This window comes from Lathyrus oleraceus, chromosome 6 (assembly GCF_024323335.1).
Source record: "Lathyrus oleraceus cultivar Zhongwan6 chromosome 6, CAAS_Psat_ZW6_1.0, whole genome shotgun sequence".
NCBI lineage: Eukaryota > Viridiplantae > Streptophyta > Magnoliopsida > Fabales > Fabaceae > Lathyrus > Lathyrus oleraceus.
The window spans coordinates 235,640,030-235,657,059 of NC_066584.1; positions in this window are offsets into that span (position 1 = coordinate 235,640,030).

Sequence of the window (17,030 nt, forward strand, 5' to 3'; positions counted from 1 at the left end):
GTGTAGCCTACGGTTAAATGATGATCGTCCCTTCGAATGCTAAGGTATCCTTACAACTGTTGCCTTCAATGACCTATCGATGACCCTACGATGATCCTTAAATATCCAAAGGGTAAAATTACTTACTTCTCAATAGTAAGGACAGTTTTACCCTCATAAGGATAGGAAACGTTCATAACGACCTTAGGAAGGTATAACTCTCAATTGCTGGATCATAACCTAAAACATTTCCCACCCCTCACACCTCACAAATCCTAGAAAATCACCACTTGGTATACATTCATACTAGAATCATTACCAAGTTACATTTTTCTAAACTGTTTTTTCTAAATCAAACGAGATAAGTACTTTGTATACATTCATACGAGAATCATTACAAAGTTAAACTCTCTTTTCGAAACATTTTTAAACAATTCACCAACACTTTTCAGACAAAAATATAAGTGATCCAGCAATTAAGAGCCCATGGATAACCATGGATACAAAGGGTGCTAATACCTTCCCTTTGTATAATGTACCTCCCGAACCTAAGAATCTAAATTAAGGTATTTCCTGTTCTTTTCCACCTTTCCTTATTGGATAAAAGAAAAGTCGGTGGCGAATCTTGCTATCCGCGACATTGCGATAAAAAGCAAAATACCCCAAGTCAGTTCACCGTATGACAGCATGGTACACCAGCTTCAAACATGAGGGATCTTACTAGAAGAGGAAATTAGGGTCTTTCTTGTTATGACCCCAACCCATGTTCAACAAAGATCTGTAGACCCCTATTAGGCATAACATTCATTGTGTGGCCTCCTAACCTTAACTTCATCTAGCTTTTCATCTTCCATGGTATTTGGTTTCATCTGCTTGGTCGAAAGTTCGCTCAATATTCACTTATTCATAACTCTTGGTTCTAGTATAAGCTTTTGGTCCCATAACCTTCATTTACTGTCATTCGCCCATGGCATTGCATCTAATCGTCTCCTAATACCTGGTTTGTGGCCTTCCTATGCCCATTTCATCTGGTTATCCTCAGGATTAGCTCAAGGTCTTACTTTATCTAGAGCCAATTTCATTTGATTGATTCAAACCCGTTTTACGCTATTCATAATGCCTAAATGTTTTGCCCATGGACCCTTAGATAGGTAATAGTCATTTTCCGTTTTTGTCCTTGCTAAAGTCTAAGGATTCATTTATGGCTTGTGTCGTCCATACACATCCATTGGTTTGGTCATGGTTCTCTCATGGTTTGTTCATGGAACTTTGGTCTGATTCAATGTGGTCATGTTAAGATTTCCATTCCATACGATTTCATTCAAATCCATTCATTCGCAAACGAATACCAAATACCAAATTTCATTGATCATTCAAAGTTCGTACGTACAAAAATTACAAGTTTGACTATTTTTATGAACGATTGACTTTTCGGTCAACCCGGTTGAGCAAAGTCAGCTAACCTACATTGGTCACCCTAAGACTCAACCTAATCCATCTTGTCTTGATTCATCATCCAATTCCATGCCTACTTCTTTCCATCTCGATTTCTTCAAAGGCAAGTTACACTTGTGTATGACATACCTACAAAACCAATTAACCAAGTCAATGCATTATTACATACAGCAAACATGATCATGATTTGTCCAAACAATATGCACATATGACTAAAGAACATGTACTTCATAAAGAATGTTGCCACTCCAAATGCATCATCATGAACAGATCTACATTAATCATCTTGCAACCACAATCCATGAGCTTAAAACTAACAACAAGGCAGCGCTTGTTGAACTAGAACCAACTGCAAAAACATGACAAACTTGCAGACCAAGTTAAACTTTACTTGAAGCTTTAGTCAAGAACATGTCCAATGGTCCGTACCTGCTGAAACATGAGCAAAACAACCAACAAAATTTGAGTTACTTATCATAAAAACCATGATATAAAACTAGTACCATAAACTTCTTGCATATACACTAAGCCAGCATGAAGTGAAGACGCACTAGAACCGGATACACCATTGCATTACAAACATAACTTAAATCAATTACATATTCATTTCGATTGCATAATATTCCAAACCAAATGATATTTACAAAGCATTATCGTTATGTGCTCCCACAATCAAACTTAAAACATAACCAAAGTCTGCACTTCACAAAAGCAAGGCAACATCATAAGCCTGAAATCTAAATCACGACATGAAGCAATTCACAAGCTCCCAACACAAGCCCTATGTTGTCGCATGTCCGCATCATAACTCACAGGCAGGATACTCACATTATGAAGCCCATTGAATCCATGCTGCGGAAAGCAAGGCATTTTGCATCTGCAAGACTATAAGGTCATAAGTTTGTAACCTACCAAGCTGATCCACAAAATACGATACCAAAACCAAACACGGCATCATGTTACAAGTGTAATTTAAGTCAACTACAATTTCATTTAAATGCCATAGTGTTCTAAGCCAATCGACTTTTACAAAGGGGTGTCATAAATACATTTGAGACCTAGCCTAAAATGCAAGCTAGTTAAAAGTCTGAAGGAAAAGCTTCAGGACTTGCAAATATACCCACTCAAGCATTTTCCTAGCCTGCTTCCTGCTTTCGTTCCTGCATGTCATGCCAAAGAACCTACAACAATCAACAAGGTTACATCAATGCTTGAGTTCATTGCTACATTCGGCAAAGCTTCAGCAGTAGTAAGATTTGTAACCATGACATATCGGTTCAAATTAGTGATCCTGTCATCAAGAAATAACCAAGCACTAAAATAGGTCAAGTAAGCAACGTATTCACAAAGTCACGAACCAATGGGTGCCCTGTGACTTGAAAATAGCACAAATGCATGAATTAAAAGAGGGAATCATGCATAGGTTATGGTTTGAACTCAAAGCGCATAACAGAGTAATTTACAAAGGAGTCACAGGGGCGGATAAAGAATTCCAAATTGCAAGGTCAGCATGAAAATAGAACTTACAAAGCATCAATAGTACAACCCCAAGTCTAATTTTCTACATTCTAAATGCTCACCTTGGCGGAAACCAGAGGGACACGAGGCCAAGTTTTGAGTCAAGCAAAATAGAAATCATGTACCAAGTTAAAATCTGATTTTCGAAAACAATAAAAGAGGGTTTTATTACAGCATACATGTGTGTCGCACCTCGAAAAATGAGAACACGACCTAGCGAAGCGCAATCGCACGCCCGCATGATAGACGAAACAGAGTCGCCACAGAACTTTATTATTCCTAAAAAGGAAAGGGGAAATATCGATAAAACCCAAGAAAGAACGACAATAATTATGGTCGTCGCAACTAAATCAGGGTTCAGCAGTCGATTACGCAATGAGAAGGTATTAGTGTAACAACCCAATTTTAGTAATTATTCCTTATATTATTATTACTATATTTTATTTTATTTATTTGGAGTGTTAATTAATTAATTGGTTGTTAGGTAGTATAATAATCGATTATATTAATTAATTTGGTGTGTTAATTAATTATTTAGTTGATATGAGATATAATGAATAATTGAATTAATTAACTTGGTGTGCATATTGTGTTGGTTTAATTTATTTGAATTAAATAGAGATATTATAATACTAGGTATTATTTGGCCTAATAATTAAATTAGTGGTATCATTCTTTAAGCCCAAATAGAATACTAGTATATAAGAGGTGAGGAGAGTGAGGAGTAGGATTATGTTTGATCATTTGACGGCAATAGAGAAAGAGAAGAGGAAAAGTAAGGAGAATAGGGGAAGAACAAGAGAGAAACTAGGGTTTCCAGAAAATTGAAGAGGTAAGGGGGAGAATCCTTATTATTATGGGTTAGTATGATTGGGTCAATGGGTAGAAGTATGTTTAGGTTAAAATCCCTAATTTTGTATGGTTGTTTGAAATTGTTAGATTTTGATGAGTATTCTTGATTTGTGGTGATTTGATTGTGTTAAAACTGCAAATTAACGTTATATACTTAGAGTATTGTATGAGTTATAATTTTCTAAACGTTTGGCTTTTAACGGAATCAAAATCGGAGGTCCGGAAGTCCTCCAACGATGAAAAACGCAGAAAATTTTGCATTTTGTTTTATGTTAACCGGTTACCCACCGAGCGTTAACCGGTTACTTGCTTGAAAATCTGCTGATTCTATTTTACGTTAACTGGTTACCCACCGAGCGTTAACCGGTTACTTGCTTGAAAATCTGCGCAGGAAAATTGATTATGTTTTATGTTAATCGGTTACCCACCGAGCGTTAATCGGTTACTTGCTGTAAAAAATGAAAATTTGAGATTTTAAATGTTGTAATCATCTTGAAGTGAAATCTAAGTGTGCGTATTTGATAATTAGTTTATATATGTGAATAGTATATTGTTATGAATGTGTCTAATCTCCATAAGCAGAAAGTGTCTGTCTTTCCTTCTGCAGTTCCCCACTGAGATATATCCTCGTGGATGACGGTTTTTTCCGTTTCCTCCCAACACAAATATTGGGATGGGTTTTCCCTATTGAGTTTCTTTCCTCATTAGGACGAGTCTTGATTCAGTTTGCCTTTTTGGATTGATCCTGAATTGGCCGTTTTTCAACTGTCTCTTGCACTTCCCTGTGGAATAAATGAATATTCGCCCAGTAACCGGCAATTGTTCATCTTATCCCCAACGGATGTTGCGGGCCTCTACCCAGTAACCGGTAGTTATAAGTCCTATCCTTTTGGTTTTCTACCCTTATACCAGTAGTTGTAAATCCTGTGTACCTTTTTCCCTCTCTGTGGAATCTGTGGTTGTTTACCCAGAGTTTGGTATGTGTGAACCTTGTGTTCCTCCGCAAGAGTTTTATTGGTTTTCTACCTTGTATCCGGTAGTTGTAAAATCCTATTTTCCTGCTCTCCAGCAGTTTGTGGTCTTCTACCCAGTAGTCGGTAGATGTAAACCCTAATTCTTTTCATCCTCATCAGAGATGGTTTTCTACCCCGTATTCGGTAGTTATAAATCCTACTTTTATCCCCTAGCAGAGGTAACCGTTGTGGTTCGTTCTGGTTGATGGTGGATTTTGGCGGTCTTCTACCCCGTAGTCGGTAGTTGTAAATCCCATTTTGTTGTTGTCTCCCTATCGGAGTTTGTGCCTTATGGAATAGTTGGATTTGCTCAGTATTCAGCAATAATTCACTTTATCCTTAGCTGAGTCTTTGGTTTTTTACCCAGTAGTCGGTAATGATAAACCTCTTGTTTCCTCAGCCAGAATCTTTGGTCTTCTACCCAGTATTCGGTAGTTGTAAATCCTTTGTTCTCCCCTTTGCAGAGTTAACCTTTTTGTTCATCCTAACCGGTGATGGTTACTCTTGTTGGTTATCTTCATCCAGTATTCGATGGTTGATATTCCCTTGTTTGGGTATTTGCTCTTGAGTAAGCACTTGTTTTCCCAGTAAGTTTCTTGTGGATAATTGTCGTATGCTAGCAATTCTATCCTCAGTGGGTCCTTTCACCGTTTGCCAGTGATTTGTTCCCCGGATCATTGATGTTTTATCAATGCATCCCTGTGAGTCCTCTTTCATTTACCCGTTTGCTTGGTAATGATTGTTGCTCCCTTTGATCGGTCATCATTATATACCTAGTTTTGGTATCCCAATGCCTTTCTTTTCGGTTGATTTATCCTTTATTAACCCAGTAGCCGGTTGTGGATAATCTTCCATGCGAGTGTATTATCCATGTTCTGACGGTAATGGATAATATATCTCATGCACTATTCGGTCGAAGCCTGTTGTGTTTCCACAGTCGAGTAAGGTTCGTGTTCCTTTGCGGAATCGAATATTCTTTGTTCTCCTTTTTGAGCGTATCTCCTAGTAGTCGGTGATATGTTTCTTGGATAATTGCCGGATGCTTGCAATTTATCCCCAATGAGTTATCTTTCGTTTACCCTGTTGTTGTTGGTAACGATTGTTTCTCTTTTCGGTAGGTCACCTATTATATACCCAGTAACCGGTATCCCTGGTGTTCCCTCCATGCGAGTATACTATCCACGTTCTGACGGTAATGGATATTATATCTCATGCACTCTTTGGTTGAAGTCTTTTGTCCTTCCTCATTTGAGTAAGATTCGTCTTCCCGTTGTGGATTCGAATGTCCATCCTGTAAGTCGATTTGCTTTTTCAAGCCCTCCTTTCAGATGATGAGTGTTTTGGCATACCAATTCACGCTTCGGTCGGTCACCTATTATATACCCAGTAACCGGTATCCCTGGTGTTCCTTCCTTTCTGCTCCCTATTATGACCTTGGTCCCCTGTGGAGTCAAATTTCCCTGAGTTGATGTACCTTTTTCAGGTCTTTCTCAGATGTTGGTTGATTGATATCTCTCACCCTTATACCGGTCTTAGATATTCATTCTTCCTGAGCTTGTTGTTCTTTCACCCTTATACCGGTGTTTAGATCACATGTCTCTTTGAGCTTGTTACCCAGTAACCGGTAACACCTCATCTTGCAGTTTTTTCTCCAGGAGAGTCTCTTTGTTAGACGTTCCCCGGTGGAGTTTTTGTTGTGATTTTCCCCTTTTGCTGTATTGGCGTTTTCCCCAATATATGCAAATTTTTCCCGGCGGGGAGGTTCTGTGTGAATCTTTCTCAAGCCTAAGTCCGGATTTTTATCCGGAGTATCCTTTGTGGAATGTTTGAGTCAGCTTGAGTCTTTCCATTGGATTTGTTCCCTTTGGAAATTTCTTCTTTTTCCCCAGTTTGAGTCCTTTACTCTCCAATGAGGTCTCTAGTCCAGTCGTGTCCTGCTCACGTAGTGTCTAATTCTTGTTTTCCCTAATTCAGAGTCGTGTTTTATTCACGCATTCTTTTCTTATCCCCATGTAATACCCCAAAATTTACCCTTCATTTTTCCTAGAAGCATACGCTTTACACCTCATGCATGCATTCATTTTTAGATCATTTAACATTAGATACATTGCATTTCATCATGTCAACCATAATTAGATCCAAGAAACTTAAAAAAAAAAAGTTAAAAATAAATAAATAAATAAAATTAATTAAATAAATAAATAAAATATAACAAATTTTTTTGGACTTGGGTCTCCCTCATTTGAGCCCACTACCCACAAAAATCAGTCTATAAATACTGAAGTTTCAGTAGAGGAAAACACACTGGGAGTTACACTTGGAGTTACACTGGGAGATTCACTGGAGAAAGATTTTGAGAGAAGGAAACCTAGGAACTACTCTGCAGCGACCTTCAGGCAGCCCTGAGAAGTTCACTCCGCCTCACACAAACCCTAGTATTACTTTGCAGATCCGACCGTACCATTCAATCTTAATCAATCTCTCCAATCAGGTTTGCCATATATCCATCATCTTTATGCCTTTAATTTGAATGCTCTAAATGTATGAGGTATTATGGGTGAATTTGATACCCTTTTGATGCATGTGTTTGACAAGAGGTTTAGGCCTCCTACCCTTGACTGCTTTTTGTGAGCTTTTTTGTGAATTTTGATGGAATTATTCATGTGGTTACATTTTGATTTAGGGGCAACTCTTGGTTACCCTATTTTGTTTCTCTAACCTGTCTTTGTGTTGCCATGGCATTATTTTCCCTGGATTTCACCTTGTTTGTCTAACCTTTCTGTTGAGTTTTCGTGAGGGCTCACATACTCTTGCAGGGATACCATCCAGAGGTTTATCCTGATTAATCGTATTGACTGATTTTCTTTGATGGTCTAGCTGGAGAGATCTCAGGGTTGCTAATCCTTTAATTGCTATAACTTCGGATCTTTATCCGTGTGGTAATTTTTTCCTTTTCTCGTACTTTATCGCTTTCTTAGCTGGAAGACCTCGATAGGAGGCAATGTTTGAGCCCCTTGGTGGCATTTTACTTTGAGATACATGTTTTGTGTTTTGTATTCATATCCCCACATGTAGCGCGGTTCCTTCGTCAAGGGCTGCCTGTTTGCCCTCGAGCATCCCAAACCCTAAAACCCAAAGCAACACGTGTACTCCTTCTACTACAGGCGAGTAAGTCTCCAAAGGTCGAGCATCCGGTAGATTGCGTAGTGACGTCGTTCGTCCAAAACCCAATCCACAACCCCGTAGTTAGCCGAACTACGACTTGCTCTGATTCTCATTCCAGATGAGATACGTAGGCATAAGACGGGATGTCTTAGCGAGCACACATCCCCTAACCCATAGGTCAGCCGAGCTACGAAGATTCTGATTCTCATATTCAGATGAGATACGTATGCAGTGGATGCGACATCCGCGCGAGTCATTTCTCTTAAACCTTTTTAGTAAATAAACACATTAGGTAAACCCACACCCTTTAGACAAAAACCACAGAAGTGGATCCCGTAGAGTACTATGGATGCGTAGGGGGTGCTAATACCTTCCCTTCGCATAACCGACTCCCGAACCCAAGATTAGGTTGCGAGACCCCGTCTTGTCCTTTCCTTTTTCAGGTTTACTTCGAGCGTTTCCTTTCCCTCCTTTGGGATGAATAACGCACAGTGGCGACTCTCCTGTCTTTTTCTTTCGCCGGTTGTTTTTTCGCGCACTGTATTTCTCAATTGCGACAGCTGGCGACTCTGTTGGGGACACTAAGAAGTTGACCTCTTGCTGGTCCATCTTCCCTAAGCGAGTCCCTCCTAGCTTTTGTGATTTCTTGTTCATTGGGTGTTCATGCTTTTGTACATTTATTTACTTACTTGCTTGCATTCATCTGTTGTATCTGTTGGAGCTGTTGTTTGTTTGTTGGGATGGGATGTTCTATGAGAGATAAGCCCATTACCCAGGCTTGAGTGTACACACAGGTTTTAGAGTGGATGATCATGAGGCTTGCGTGACATGTTGCTACGTTAAGTCGTTCGTGAAGAACCACACCCAGACGAGGTTTCTTTTGGATATATTATGTCCTACGGATGTTCCGTAACGACATGATGTTCCTTTAGAAATCGTCGACTCTGGTGACCATTTCCCGAGAACTCAGTCGAGGCCTCTCCTCCGAGACGTGATTATGTTAGCTCTGGTGGGCGCATTCTCGCTGATCAATCCGAGGACCCCGAGACTGGGAACTTGCTTTAGGATGTCCTGCTGAGGGGAGTTAGTGGAGGTCTTTTATCCCGTAATAATGCCAAACCTTCAGTGGTAAACGTATTATTCGCGACTGAAGGGCTGAAGTTGACGAACTTTTGTTCTTAGAACCTACCAGTGAGGGGCGGGCTAAATTCAGGAAACCTTAACCTCCAACCAACCCAGTTTTCTGGAGCAGAGATCTGATCTTGTATTATATTCCTCAGTGGTTTTCTCTTCAGACAGTGTAACCCGACAGATGTTCAAGCAGATACAGCAATCCTGATTGACATACCACTGCATTGCATTCACATCATCACATCATTTTGCATTCATAATCATTCACACATGTTTATCCATTTCTGTGGGGTTTATATCTTCTACTTGATTCTAGTCAGAATTTTCTTGGTTCTCATCAACGGCTTAGTTTTTTTTATTTACATCGTTTATCTATTGAGAGACTGGAATCAAGGGGGTAAAATACCTTTGGAATTGATAAACATGTCATTGCATTTGCATATCATGTCTTGCATAACAGGTACCGCCACAGTGTTCTCAGTTTGTTTGGTGTTCCACTAGCAGGATAGCTGATTCAGGAATTCACCGGTACGGTACCCGAAGGAATCAACAGAGAGCAATGGAAGGTGTACAAGAAGAGCTCGCCGAGATGAGGACCCGCATGACCCAATTCATGGATGTGGTTCAAGGGGTGGCTCAGGGACAGCAAGACCTCAGGCAGATGATGCAAAGGAATCCTCCTGCTCAACCAGAGACGGTGACTGATCCTCCAGCTGGAGAGGTTAATGGACCCAGTGGACCGGGGCCCACCCCGATCCCGCATGCCAACTCCGGTCAACAGCCCGTTCATGATGATCAGGACGATCAGTTCCCCCCACTTCATGAAGACTTTGGCATGGGCCATGGCATGGACCCCATGTTTAGAAGATTGGAAGAGAGGTTGAAGGCAGTAGAAGGACAGAATCCTCTGGGAGTAGATGTTGCTGACTTGGGGCTGGTCCCGGGTGTGAGAGTGCCACCGAAATTCAAAGTACCGATATTTGACAAATACAAGGGCAGCTCTTGCCCCAAAACTCACGTGCAAGCCTATTTCCATAAAATGGTTGCATACTCTGATGACGAGAAGCTACTTATGTACTTCTTCCAGGACAGCCTAGCTAGGGCATCCTTGGAATGGTACATGAGGCTAGACAGAGCCCATATTCGTTGCTGGAGGGATTTGGCAGAGGCTTTCGTGAAGCAGTATCAGTATAATGCAGACGTGGCTCCGGACAGAACTCAACTTCAGAATCTGTCTCTTAAAAGCAATGAGTGCTTCAGGGAATACGCTCAACGCTGAAGGGAGACAGCTTCCCGTGTTCAGCCCCCTATGTTAGAAAAGGAAATGGCCAACATGTTCATGAATACGCTGCCTGGACCTTATCTGGAGCGTCTGGTGGGGTGCAATGCTTCCAACTTTGTTGATGTGGTCTCTACCGGAGAGAGGGTGGAGAATTACCTGAAGACCTGCAAGATCCAAAATGGAGTTGGATCTTCATCAAGGGTAAAAAAGTCGTTCGTTGGAGGGCATAGGCAGAGAGAGGGGGGAGTGAATTCTTTGACTTCCTATCAGAACAGAGGTGTTAGAAGGAACAGTTTCCAGGATTATCGTCAACAACCATATGTTGCGGCTGTGACCATTCCAGCTCCAGCACCACTACAACAACAACAACCGCAGCATCAACCAGCTCAGTACCAACAGCAGCAACAACCGAGTAACATACCCGCCTATCAACAGAGGCAAAGGATGATGGACCGGCGTTTCGACACTCTTCCTATGTCGTACGCTCAGTTGCTTTCTAGTCTTCAACAGCTACAACTTGTGCAATTGCGCACTCTGGCTCCTCCTGTTGGTAGACTTCCAGTGGGTTACGACGCCAACGCTAGGTGTAGCTTCCACTCTGGGGCACCTGGCCATAACATTGAGAACTGCAAAGCTTTTAAGCACATAGTTCAGGACCTCATAGATTCAAAAGCCGGCGTTTCTTTGTTTATTCATGCATATCCAAGTCTTACGTTCCGCCCAGGGCGTAATGACTCATTGTAGGGCCCGTCTATGTGACACTTGCATTTTTATCATAAATAAAGGACGTATTTTTGCATTCAAATATTTCGTTCCCTGTCTTTCTATTTTTGCAGTTTTTCAAAATAAAAAAAATGGCAATGTTTTGTTTAGTTTCCACTTTTTTTTCACACTCATAAGCACATACCATCACTCATGCAGATGCACATCACCGGATCCTATTGATAGCGTTTCTGCTACGGCTCGCTTCGACTTTGAAAATCCAATCTTTCAAGCTGAAGAAGAGGATGATGAAGACTGTGAACTCCCCGAAGAGCTTACCAGGTTATTAAAACAAGAGGAAAGGGTTATTCAACCGCATCAAGAGTCTGTTGAAGTGATTAATCTCGGCACCGAGGACGCCAAGAGAGAAATCAAGATAGGGGCTGCTTTAGAAGACAATGTGAAGAAAGGGCTGATTGAATTGCTGCAAGAATACGTTGACATCTTCGCCTGGTCTTATCAGGACATGCCTGGGCTGGACACAGACATCGTGGTACACCGCTTGCCTCTCAAAGAAGGTTGTCCTCCGGTCAAGCAGAAGCTCAGAAGAACAAGACCAGAGATGGCTGTCAAGATAAAGGAAGAAGTACAAAAGCAGTTGGATGCAGGGTTTCTAGCAGTCACCAATTATCCACCATGGGTTGCAAACATCGTCCCAGTACCTAAGAAGGATGGAAAGGTACGGATGTGATTCGACTACCGGGATCTGAACAGAGCTAGCCCTAAAGATGATTTCCCATTACCTCACATCGACGTTTTGGTGGATAATACATCTCAGTTCTCGGTATTCTCCTTCATGGATGGCTTTTCTGGCTATAACCAAATCAAGATGGCACCAGAAGACATGGAAAAGACAACTTTCATAACCCCATGGGGCACCTTCTATTACAAGGTGATGCCGTTTGGTCTGAAAAATGCCGGAGCAACATATCAACGAGCTATGGTAACTCTGTTCCATGATATGATTCATCATGAAATCGAGGTTTATGTGGATGATATGATTGCCAAATCTCAGACAGAAGAAGAACGTTTGGTGAATTTGCAGAAACTGTTTGAGCGTTTGAGGAAATTCAAACTGAGACTTAACCCGAACAAGTGCACTTTCGGGGTGAGATCGGGAAAATTGCTGGGTTTTATCGTTAGCGGAAAAGGGATTGAGGTGGATCCCGACAAAGTAAAAGCGATACAGGAAATGCCAGAGCCAAGAACAGAGAAGCAAGTCCGTAGTTTCTTAGGGAGGTTGAACTACATTGCAAGGTTCATCTCTCACCTAACAACCACGTGTGAGCCAATTTTCAAATTGCTGAGGAAAGATCAGGCTATCAGGTGGAATGAAGATTGTCAAAGGGCTTTTGAGAAGATAAAAGAGTATCTACAGAAACCTCCGATCCTTATACCTCCAATTCCTGGGAGACCTCTGATAATGTACCTATCAGTGACTGAGAACTCGATGGGGTGTGTATTGGGATAGCATGACGAGTCTGGTCGAAAAGAGCATGCCATATACTACCTTAGCAAAAAGTTTACCAACTGTGAAGTCAAATATTCGCAGCTTGAGAAAACTTGTTGTGCTTTGGCCTGGGTTGCTCGCCGACTGAGGCAGTATATGTTGAACCATACTACCTTGTTGATTTCTAAGATGGATCCAGTGAAATACATATTCGAGAAGCCAGCTCTCACCGGAAGGGTCGCTCGTTGGCAAATGATTTTAACAGAGTATGATATTCAGTACACGTCACAGAAGGCCATCAAAGGTAGTATTCTGCCAGACTACCTTGCCGAGCAGCCGATTGATAATTATGAGCCGATGAAGTTTGAATTCCCTGATGAAGACATCATGTTCCTCAAGATGAAAGACTGTGAAGAGCCAGTTGTTGAGGAGGGACCTGATCCAAATGAAAAGTGGACTTTGTTGTTTGATGGGGCTGTCAATGCTAGAGGAAGCGGAATTGGCGCTGTCATTACTACTCCGAAAGGTGCCCACATGCCTTTCACCGCTCGTTTGACTTTTGAGTGCACAAATAATGAAGCTGAGTACGAGGCCTGTATCTTGGGTATTGAGCAAGCCATTGATCTGAGAATCAAGACTCTGGACATCTTCGGAGATTCAGCTCTGGTGATCAATCAAGTGAATGGTGATTGGAATACTCTCCAACCCACTCTGGTCCCCTACAGGGATTACACGAGAAGACTGTTGACTTTCTTCACAACAGTAAAATTGTATCATATACCTCGTGATGAGAACCAGATGGCAGACGCACTTGCTACTCTATCCTCCATGATCAAGGTAATTCGTTGGAACCATGCTCCCAGGATCGATGTGATGCGCCTTGACAGGGCCGCGTATGTGTTTGTTGCTGAACTGGTAGTCGATGACAAGCCCTGGTATCACGATATCAAGTGCTTTCTGAAGAATCAAGAGTACCCTGCAGGGGCATCCAACAATGACAGAAAGACTTTGAGAAGATTGGCAGGCAGTTTCTTCTTGAACAAAGACGATGTGCTGTATAAGAGGAACTTCGACATGGTTTTGCTCAGATGCGTGGACAGACACGAGGCGGACATGTTAATGCAGGAAGTTCATGAAGGTTCCTTCGGTACTCATGCCGGCGGACATGCAATGGCTAAGAAATTGTTGAGAGCGGGTTATTATTGGATGACCATGGAATCAGATTGCTTCAAATATGATCGGAAGTGTCATAAATGCCAGATTTATGCTGATAAGGTGCATGTGCCGCCAAATCCTCTGAATGTGATGAATTCGCCGTGGCCGTTTGCTATGTGGGGCATTGACATGATTGGAAAGATTGAGCCGACTGCTTCCAATGGGCATCGCTTCATCCTTGTTGCCATCGACTATTTCACCAAGTGGGTCGAAGCAGCGTCGTTCGCGAATGTCACCAGACATGTGGTTGCCCGTTTCATCAAGAAAGAAATCATTTGTCACTATGGGATTCCCGAAAGAATCATTACTGATAATGGTTCTAATCTCAACAACAAAATGATGAAGGAGTTGTGTCGGAACTTCAACATTCAGCATCACAATTCTTCCCCTTACCGCCCTAAGATGAACGACGCGGTTGAGGCGGCAAATAAGAACATAAAGAAGATTGTGCAGAAGATGGTCGTCACGTACAGAGATTGGCATGAGATGCTACCCTTCGCCTTGCATGGGTACCGTACTTCAGTACGTACGTCGACCGGGGCAACCCCTTACTCCCTGGTGTATGGTATGGAAGCAGTCCTACCTGTTGAAGTGGAGATTCCTTCTCTAAGAGTCCTGTTGGATGTCAAGTTAGACGAAGCCGAATGGATTCAGACAAGGTTCAATGAGTTGAGTCTTATCTAAGAGAAGCGAATGGCAACCATTTGTCATGGGCAGTTGTATCAGAGTCGAATGAAGAGAGCCTTTGATCAGAAAGTGCGTCCTCGTTGTTTCCAAGTCGGAGATTTAGTGTTGAAAAGGATCCTTCCTCCTCAGACAGATCACAGGGGCAAGTGGACTCCTAACTATGATGGACCGTATATTGTCACCAAGGTTTTTGATGGTGGGGCCTTAATGCTTGCAACTATGGATGGTGAAAACGTCACTTCCCCTGTGAACTCAGACGCAGTTAAAAAATACTTCGCATAAAATAGACTTGCTGGACAGTAAAAAGAATAGTCCAGGCAAAAATGGGCATCCCGACGAACCAAGAAAATGAAAAGGTTCGGGCAAAAATTAGGGATTAAAAATGAAAAGATCGTACACCCGGTAAGTTGAAAACCTGAAAAGGCAACTTAGGCAAAAATGGGTATCCCAGTGGATTGAAAACCCGAAAAGGGCGATCCAGGCAAAAGTTAGGGATTAAGCGAATGACTGCGTTCTAAGTTAGTTCTGAGTCTCATCTCATGTCGATGACTGGAAATTTTCGAAAGGTAGGAAACAGTCCAATCACCTTTTCAGAAGGCTGATTATCTGGAGGATCTTAAAGACGGGCAAGTCATAGCAGAATTGGAACCCAATAGAAATCCATTTCACATTGCCATTAGATTAATTTCTGTTTTATCTTTTGTGCAATTACCTCTTTTCAGGGATTACTTCCCGATGTAAATGTCTATTCAGAGGCCATTCAATCAATAAAATCATGTTATTCAGTATATCTCTGTTTTCATTTTCATTTTACTGTTTTGTTTGCAAAAATGACGTCCGAATTTTGATAAACATTGCATCATGACACATAAAGGCCTTACAGGTACATGCTTAATAAACATTTAAAATTGCTGTAAATTTTAAGTTCTTTGGATCGCCTATTCAGAACAGATACCCTCGGGGCATTTCCTTAAAATCCCCTGCAGATGATCGTGAATATCTTCCCCAGTGAAGTCACCAACAGACGAATTCGGTATCTTATCCCTGCAGAGCTGATCAGAGTGTTGGATTCTTCAATCCCCAGCAGGTTCTCACCACCGTACTTCCCCAAGCAGTTGTTTCAGAATATACACTCCCCAGTAAAGTTGATAGTGCCAGATTGTATACCCCCAGCGGAGTTGACAGTGCCAGACTGTATCTTCCCAGCAGAAGTGGCTGCTCCTTAGAGTTCGAGGCCAGATCGATAATCTCAATGCCAGATCCATGGTTTCTTTCCTTGAAGCAGAACCTCGGTACCGTATCAGTGTTTGCTTCCCTTGCTGAGTCATCTCTCGCAAATCGTGGTTGCCAGAACCACTATCGCTTTCCCCAACAGCAGGTTTTCAGTGTCGTTCTCTCCCCAGTCAGAATCTCGGTATTTCGTCATTGCTAGAACACCGTGTGGCGGGTCATTTCCCCACAGAATTCTTTGCGCTGTGCATCTCCAACAGCCTTGCCAGGGTCCAGAAGATGGTGATCTTTTCCCCAGCAGATCCCCTTGCCTCAGCTTGGCATTCTACCCAGCATTTCGCATCCCTGCATGTAGAATCATATTGCATTGCATCCTTCCAAATCACGTAGCATTTCCATTTTCATGGAGCATTACGCCATTGAAAGATTCAAACATATGCATGTAAGCATAAAACATTCTCGGTATCCCAAGTGATAAGCTAGAAGTTGTTTCCAGTACTCAGACTGAAGATTGTTCATGACTTACCTTTGTTATCCCCAGCAAGTGTCATTGGCCCATTCGCCGCCTCTATTATCTTTCCCTATTTCTGCCGATGCTGACAGGCATGAAGTTTTTCCGGTATCCAGACCGAAGTGGCATTCAGGCCAGTTTTCCGGTATCCAGACCGAAGTGGCATTCAGGCCAGTGTTCCGATATTCAGATCGAAGTGGCATTCAGGCCAGTTTTCCCGATATTCAGATCGAAGTGGCATTCAGGCCAAGTCTTTCCGATGTTCAAATCGAAGAAGTTTCCGACATTCAGGTCGATGCGACTTGTGGCATTCAGGCCAAATTTCCGATATTCAGATCGAAGTGGCGTTCAGGCCAGTTTCCGGTATTCATACCGAAGTGGCATTCAGGCCAGTTTTCCGGTATCCAGACCGAAGTGGCATTCAGGCCAGTGTTCCGATGTTCAGATCGAAGAAGTTTCCGACGTTCAGGTCGATGCGACTTGTGGCATTCAGGCCAGTTTTCCGGTATCCAGACCGAAGTGGCATTCAGGCCAGTTTTCCGATATTCAGATCGAAGTGGCATTCAGGCCAAGTCTTTCCGATGTTCAGATCGAAGAAGTTTCTGACGTTCAGGTCGATGCGACTTGTGGCATTCAGGCCAGTGTTCTGATATTCAGATCGAAGTGGCATTCAGGCCAGTTTTCCCGATATTCAGATCGAAATGGCATTCAGGCCAAGTCTTTCTGATGTTCAGATCGAAGAAGTTTCCGACGTTCAGGTCGATGCGACTTGTGGCATCC